The sequence below is a fragment of the Gallus gallus genome, chromosome 4, assembly GCF_016699485.2.
Source record: "Gallus gallus isolate bGalGal1 chromosome 4, bGalGal1.mat.broiler.GRCg7b, whole genome shotgun sequence".
Taxonomy (NCBI): Eukaryota; Metazoa; Chordata; class Aves; order Galliformes; family Phasianidae; genus Gallus; species Gallus gallus.
Genome location: NC_052535.1, coordinates 12,718,778 through 12,727,288, shown reverse-complemented (window position 1 = coordinate 12,727,288; position 8,511 = coordinate 12,718,778). Strand labels below are relative to the sequence as shown.

The 8,511-nt window shown below is 38.8% G+C and overlaps 1 long non-coding RNA gene across 1 annotated transcript in view; it reads left to right on the top strand.

Annotated features, from left to right (window-relative positions):
• Positions 1-204: 204 nt before the first annotated feature.
• Positions 205-8,511, top strand: part of LOC112532402 — a 131,744-nt gene continuing 123,437 nt past the window's right edge. The window contains exon 1 of the long non-coding RNA XR_006939085.1: positions 205-1,837. This is a non-coding gene — a long non-coding RNA (uncharacterized LOC112532402). The remainder of the gene's footprint in view (positions 1,838-8,511) is intronic.

The following is an 8,511-nucleotide window of genomic DNA, read 5'->3' as shown; positions in this document are numbered from 1 at the left end:
TTACCTGAAAACTGTCATCCCTTGTTCAATTTATTTATTTATTTATTTATTTATTAGTACTAGGCTTCTGGGAAGAAGTTGAAATAATGTTGGACTTGCTAGCACTTTCAGATCTGTATATAGACAGTCTCCTGGAGTGCCAGGAGGAGCTGGGCTGTCACCCCTGACCTGTGAGGTCTGTATCCTTCAACAGGTGCTGGGTGTGCCAGAACAGAGAATCCACATCATTCTTGGGAAGTCAGCCAGGACGCCTGCTGCTTTGTGCTACTATCTCCTGTGTGCATCTGACAAAGAAAAAAACTAGGTTTTAAATATGTTCACAGCTTGTTAAAACTGAACAGAATTGTGAATACAGAGACCAGCAGTTAGAACTGCTTCAGTTTTCAAGAAAGAGGGTAACAAGCATAAATATCTTAACACTTAAAGCAGGAGATTTAGAAGTACACATTCTCCAGTGTACTCATTTCCAGGCAGTGCCAAAATTGGATGCTAGGAGTAGGAGAGGATATGTCCTGCAAACTAAGAGATATGCATTCTGATTACTATGCATGAATATATGCAAATTGTTATCTCTGTGCTTTGCTTTCTCCAGGAAATAGAGGAAAATTGTAGCCAGATGAAATAATTGTATCAATTATTTTTCTTTCTTATGAAAGATCCTTCCTCTTTATCCACACCCTGCAACGTGTGCCATGCTTTGCATGCTGTTTCTGAGCCCTCTGACTTGCTGACCTTCTGTGGGCAAATAAAGGTCTGATGTAACTTCCCATGAGTCCCATCTGATACCACCCTTTTGATCCCATCAAAGCTGTTTTATGATGACTGGAGGGATTGCTGCAGAGCTCTCAAAGTTCAGTTTCTTGTCTGACCACCGTAGACCCCGGCTGTCTGGAAAATCAAAACTGTGTCTGGAGAGAGTCTCTTTGCCCATTGGAAAGTAGCAGAGAATGACAGCTATATTTAAGCTTTAATAAATGTCTTTTGTTCAGTACTGGGTGTTTATGGAATGTCTGTAAAAGTACATGGTATTAAAGTAGAGGTTAAGGTTATTACTTCTATTTTCAAGCAAGGAGGAAGATACTGTTATTTTTAATGAAGTGCTTATGGCTTTGATGATTGCAGGAGCGTCCAGCTCTCTGTGCTAAGAGTTGCTGTGAGACTGCAGAGCGCCTGAAGAGGTGGGGTTCAGCTTAGGTCTATGTGTTCAGTCCTATCTGGCTGAGACTGAGATTACTGACTGCTGAAACCTTGCCTACAGATCTTGCATGATTTGAGTGGAAGGTGGCAGAAAGGTTCTCCTTCACAAATGGTTTTGTTGTTTTGGGATGAGATTTGTTCAGACTAAGGTCTCTGGGCTCAGATTTGCTCATCTTCTGAATCAAGATGTGGATAAATTAAGAACAAAGGGCAGGATACTTGTTTTTGATGATTTAAATCCAGGCTGTTCATCCCACAGTGTTGAAGAAGTTCAGTTCTGAGGGTCAGGAAAGTTTCATGTGGGGAGTGACTGTTTAAAGTATTGTAAGAGCCCTAGAAACCAGAATTCTTTGTTCATAAGTCATACATAGTGCAGAAAACAGCAACAGCAGCAGACCTTTTCCCCATGAATTGCAAACAAGCTTAACCCCAAATTGGAAAGTCCGTACTCTGGAGAGGTGAAAGGAAATTCAATATCTGAGCTAAGTGTGCTCTGACTTCCTTGGAAGAAAGACTGCCAGCTGTACAAGGTTACGATAATGATGTGATGAGGACCCACTGTCCACTGAGGCTTTCATGAGCCAAAGACATTCATGGAGGACTGCAAAATATGTGGTCCCACAGGGTGGGGGGTATGGAGGTAGGCAGTAGACCTTTATTATTCTTACCATGAAATACTTGGATGTCTTGGAGAGCTTTGAGGTAAAACTTTTGATGTCTCTTTTACAATGATCTGTTTCTTTATGTATTTTGAAATATCTAGTTCCAATGGTACTAAAAAATTGCTGGGACTGACTACTTTTCCAATGCAAAGTACTTGTTAAAATATAACGTGTCCAGACCAGACTAGCCCAGACTTGAATAAAGATTGTACAATTCTCCAAATTATATTGAAAGTTTGGCAGTATTCTTGAGTTTACAAAGTAACTTTCCATTGAAGTACCATTATAGGCTTAAAAGTAGAAAGTCTTTCCTATTTTATAAAGAATAATAGTGACCTTTACCAAGTCTGTCCCTATTTTTAAAGTCTGATATTCGGAGATGTGTTGCTACTTGGCTTTTTTTCCTTCTTTTTTTCAACAAGTAATTCTAAAAGACAGTGTCATCTTTTCCAACCTATTTTCTGAGCAATGCCGTTGCTGTTTGTCAGCCCAGGTTTCATCACAGTCTGATAAATGTTCATACTGGATTATTTGTTACCTTTCTATGTGCTGCATTTTTGTCTTCCTTGGTGTGTATCTTTTTTCATTCTTAAAGCATGGTATTTGGCATCAGCTTATGTTTGTCTTGCCCAGCTGGAGGTGGATGCTGCATTAATACTATTACTTTTGAATCTGTCTTTTCTGCATGAAGGAATTTTGCTACTGTAACAAGCAGGTGGCATTTTCTGATTAAGTGAGGGTACTTTGTCTTCTTTTGATACTAATATAGTCTTCACAGCCAGGCATTTGGAGAGTGGAAAATTGCTTTTCATTTGCCTGTTTTTAATAGTCCTAATACAGCTACTTGTGCTGTCAATCTCTTTTATTCAGTGAAAGCTCTGGATCCCTAGTGCTGTGTTTGAAATCACTTATGTCAAATATCCTGCTCCTCAGTTTATCCATTATGCAAATGGATGTAATGCTACCTGTATAGCAGCATCATTGGGCAGAAGAACATGCATTTGCAATATATTCTTAATGTTTGAAAGTTTTCTGTTGAAAGACCCTAAGATTAAACTGAACTGTTACGGGGGGAAATTGTTTGTGTTGCTGCTTTATTCATTATTCTTTCACATGTCTTCCTGATTGTTTTTTACTCAGGAGCTGGCTGACTTAATTTGTTCAAGGGATTCTTTTCACTCGTAAGTTTGTGGAATACATGTGTGATCCTGAAAAATGATGAATGCCTTTCTTGAGCAGCTCCATTAACTTCAGCTTATTGCAGGACTGGGACTATGGTTTTATGACAGATAATGCAGATACATTGCCTATTGAGTCCCTCTTTGTAAGAGTTACCCTGTGGGAAATCTTTCTTTTGATTCTGAAGATATTCACAGAATTCTTTCGGTTCAAGTATAGCTTATTATTTTAGGATTTTCCACTACAAGTAAGATTTATCCTGTATAATATTGCCAAATCAAGGCAAGAGCTCAAAGCCTTTAGTACGAAGTATTTTCTACAAGTGTTTAATACACCAGATAAATTCAATCAAAAATGTACATTTAAGTTTTTCCTATAGCAAGTACCGGACAGATTATTTTTTTTCATGGAAGACTTGTGTATGTGCTTCATTTTTCACTTCTAATCGTGTTTTCTTTGTCTTTCTTTTTCTGTCTTCAGTACAAAAGGCCAGAAATTGTACTTTCATAGATATCTCAGAAAGATAGAAACGTTTGAGTTGGAAGGGATCCTTAAAGGTCATCTGGTCCAACTCTCCTGCAGTGAGCAGGGACACCTACAGCTCAATCAGGTTGCTCAGATTCTGGTCCATCCTGACTTTGATTATCTCCAGGGATGTGGTACCCACCTCCTCTGGGTAACCCATTCCTGTGCCTCACCACCCTTACTGTAAAAAACTTCTTCCTTGTATCCAGTCTAAATCTACCCTCTTAATCTGAAACCATTTTGCCTTGTCCTATCATAATACATCCTGATAAAGATTCTGTCCCCGTCTTTTTTTATAGATTTTTCTTTCTGATCCACATACTCTGAGTAGCTCTTAAAAATTAAAAGCAAAATACTTCATTGTATCTATAGGAACTTAATAATTAAAGACTTATTTTTTCTTGCATAATATATCTAGGCAGGTATTTTTTGACTTGGTAACCTTAGATTCAGGTCTTGAATCCAATGAATCCAGGTCTTGAAAGTAAATAAACTACTTTCTGTTAGGGCCATAAGGTTTTTCCATTATTTACAGGGAAAAATATAGGGACAAAAAGGCAAGTGAGGGAGATAGAAAAAGAATATTGTAATATTTTCTTCTTCGGGAATTTGTAAATGCTGGTGCAAGTATTATCAAACTTGAGGTATGTAAAACATTAGAGATGTTCCTTCTATACCAAATTCCGTTTGCTTTAATAAATAGCCGAGATGAAATTCTCTATCCCGGTTGTAGCTATGACTTGGAAAAACTCAATCTTCGAAATCTCTGTAGAGCTACTTCTTACAAGATAAATATACAGTCTGATTTTCAAAACAGAGGGTGTCAGATCAATATTAGAATCATGAAACTGTAAGGTTTAGTCATCATCCCTTTCTTCTCATGTCTTTTTATGCATGTGTGCTGTTTTATAAAAAAAGAGTTAACACCATTAGAAAGTAGTGCCTTCCCTTTATTTATGAGCTGTTGTTACTATGATTTATTGTTCATATTGCAGTGATGCTGAGAGTACAGGCATTCCACTTGTTGGGCACTGTGCAGACAAGGAGTGAAGTTTGCTTCTCTAGTTGGGGACTTACTGTTTGCCTCAGCTCTCACAGGAGGAGGTGGCCTTACTAATGAAGTTCCCCAAAGGGTTATTGTCAGTGTTCTTAATACCATCTGGTCATATTCCTCACTTGCCAGTAATCTGTCAGGTTAACCTAACTAAATGGGTTAACCCACAGACATGTTGAGAGTGACTGTTAGAGCACATGGGGGTGGTAGTGGGCGTTAATCCTAGGATGGTGCTGAGAGAAACGGTGTTACGGAGTGCGTTCACTTGTGTCCTTCCACTGGTGGTACTCATGTCTGAATTTTATTTGAGCAGGTGAATGACTTGATAGCCCATTAGCAAGCATTTGACCTACTGTGTTCCCCATTTCCCTTTCCAGCTTTGACACTCCATATAATTTATGTTGCAATTACACTTTAGCTGTAACTCAGTTCCTGGTTTTGTTCTTTTAAAATAAATTAGTACTGAAAGGCAATGCACTGATTGGAATTACCACCAAGATATTTGTCTGTTTAACACGCAATTTTTCAAAGATAGCATTTTAATGACTGGGAGAACACAATAGGATTAACTGTACGTTAGAAGTTCAGCACTGGTTTTCTGACTCTTTGAATTTCAGGCTGTAACATCAGTGCTGAGTGATACCACTAAAGAGTTGGGAAATGGAAAGCTGTTCCCCCCTCCCTGTCCCCCCTGCAAAATAAAAAGTGGGGGAGAAAAACAATGCTTCTCTGACTTATTTATCTTTATACAGTTCCTCTGTCAGTAAGGGGATGAAGTGAAAAATTCAGAACAAAGTAACTGAAAAAATCAAAGGATTAAAACCCTATGTATGTGATCCTGATGAATTGGATGATTCAGAAGATGTTAACCAGAGCAACAGCTGTAATGGAAGGAGAGCCTGTAACAAACAGGTTTTCTGATTTATCGAGGTAATCAAGCATAGAAGTGGGCAGGCACTGGGTGGTACAGAATACCAACATTTTTTTGTGCTGCCTGGAAGATATATTTGAACCTCTAGGGAAGACACCCCCTCCCCACTTTAATTCCACTGAAGATTTTTTTTTTCTTTTCCCAAAAATGAAAGAAGTGCACAAGTATTTCTTTGAATCTCATTTTAAATCTTCCTAAGTTTAAAATGGTTGTTGCTTGTATATTACTGTTAGTAATGTAGCTAGGCTGGCTTCTTGAGGATACCATTTCCTAACATAAGGGAGGTAATATGTGAGGGCAAATATAAATCAAGAGTTGCTGGGCCGCTTAGAGAAATGCAACAAATCCCCTATGCTGTTTTCAGTGTGGTTTAGTTCAGTAGTAATTGACCATCTTTGGGTGTAATTCTTTTTCTAAGAAGTACCTAAAGTATCTTCTAAAACTGCCTGGTATGTCATTTTCCTTGCTTGCTACTACAGTGTCCCTACCCCTCTTTTATGTGTAAAATCAATGAGAACACGATGCAGACTTTAACATGACTTGACTGTGCTAACATTGTTAACAGATCTATGTTCAGTAGTGGGACAGAGGTTTTCATCAGGTTTTGTCCCTTATAGGACAAATTACATTTTAATGTGCTTTGAAAGTTTCACACAGGGAGCATTCCCTGCAGTGCAGGTTTTATAATGATACTCCCTGAAATCCTTCAGACAATTAACTGCTGAAAAATATCAAGTTTTGGTATTTATCAGTCTGGGATTTTTTTTTCCATACAGAACCAATTTCTTCTTGAGATCAAATTCCTGAAGAGAAGTCCTATCTAATCTTGGCTGAGCATTCCAGTGATTCTGAGCTTATAGATGTATGGTTGCATCACCTATTTCTTCCTTTTTACTACTTCTGGGTTCCCCCAGCAGCATGAAGTGTTCATTTGTTTCCTGTGCGTTGATAGCAGTCTCTCACATAGATGTATAGGCTACCTCTATGCAACACCAGCCATAAGTAATCAGAGTATGTAACACCCATCCACATGTGTCTGGAAGGAAGAAAGCACTGTATTACCTCTCCCTAACTTTTGTTTTCACCTGTATCACATTTTTTTTTCTAGTTTTATGATCACTCTCAGTAGCATTTTTGCCTACTGTATGTTTGTTAAGAAAATAGGGTTTTTTTTTGCTTGTTGGAAGAAGAAAGTTCACTGCATACATGAGATATTTGTTTGGTTTCCTGAAGCCAGAGTGCAAAAATGTTGATACAGCCTCTTGTGATGATTATCATAGGGAAGTAGTCTCTTCTATTGTATGTGCATACAGTTGGTGAGATTTTACTTTATTATTATTCTGGGCCCTTTAGAACAGGGGCTTAGTGACAGTATTATTTCTGTATTGTTCTTTTGTTTTTAAGCAAGATACATGATGTTGTTCTAAGTGATTTCTCTGCAAGTATTTCAGTGAAGCTGTTCCCAGTTTGTTAGTTTGCTTGGTGAGTTGAATACTGTTTCTGCTCCTGAACTGGTTACAAGCTCAAAACCCTTATCTATTCCAACCTTTTGCTACTTGCTGTTTCTGCTACTGGGCTTGCTGCAGTTACTGGTGTGAGATTAATTTTTCCGTGCTTAGGAACCCCTCAGGCTGAGAATCCATTCCATTAGGCAGAATCCAGTATCTACCTAAATGAGAAACCTCTTAAAAATAATTTTGGAATAATATCACAGGACATTCAAACAAGAAAAAGAAATTAAAAGCAAGTGAAGAAATCAGACTGCCTTTTGTGCCCTCAGGTGAAGCAAATCTGGGTTTTCATAAATATTTTCCCTGAGTTTGTGATTTCATGGCTGAGTGACTCCCAACAGAACCACCTCTGCCAGTTTTTTTTCTAACCCCAAGCTACTGCTTTCTCCCCTCAGCCTACCTAAAATTTTCCTGCTTCTAGCACCCCCAAGTAAAAGCCTCTGATGCTGCCATGGTTGCTCACCTGCATTCAGCCGCCATGTCCCCTCATACCTCCTCTGCTGATGGTAGCACTATCTCTTGCCCTCTCCTTGGCCATTCTGGTCAATTGAGTCCACCTGTTTATTCACATCTCACTGCAGAAAGCAACTCCCCATCTTCTGGGGCATTGCTCTGGTAGCAATTTAGCAATTAGCTCTGGTAGCAATTTAAGAAAACCTGGGTGCCAGTTGGGACTTCTAAGGAAGAAAAATAAGATGTGTCTGAGAGAAAACAGGTGCACAACAGCTCTGGGTTTGTTGAGCTCTAACAATACATCTGATGAAGCAGCAAAAATATTTTGGGTAACCTCAAGAAAAGCTGTCTCCTGCACTACATTATCATTACTAATGGCACATTCCTGGTTTCAGTAAGTATATCAAGGATGTTTATTTTAAGGAGAAAGGGCGCAGTTTATTTCTGCACAGAATGTGTTTGGGAATGTTTGTCATGATGTGTCAGTGGCAATTCAAAAGACCTGGTGTTACCCTCTTTGCAAATCACTGTCTGACTCCCTTGGCTCCCATAACTTTACGTTCTTGAAGACCTCTCCCCTAATGAAACGTTGATAATATTTTTAACAAAAGGAGCTTTCGTGTAATTGATATCTCCAATAAACTGAGCTCCAAAAGCATGTTTTAACCAGTATATTTTGTAAACACAGCATGAAAAATTCACAGAGAATTTCTGTTACATCCTGAGGCACCTGTGAGTCTTTTCCAAAGTGAAGGCAAGGGAACTATATGGTATATGAGGAGGAGAGAGGAACAAAGAGAAGCCCAGATGGGAATGTACAAGTAACTGAACTGGCAACTAGTAGGTCTTGTGTACTTGGCAAAAAGTACTTATTCTGCTGTGGCTACAAGACAGTGCCTGATGGAAGTATATGCTGTCACAGGGTTTTATGCAGGTTTAGGGACTTCATCTTCCTAAACAGCACAAGTATGCTGACACTGATTCTGTTGCTAGCACACA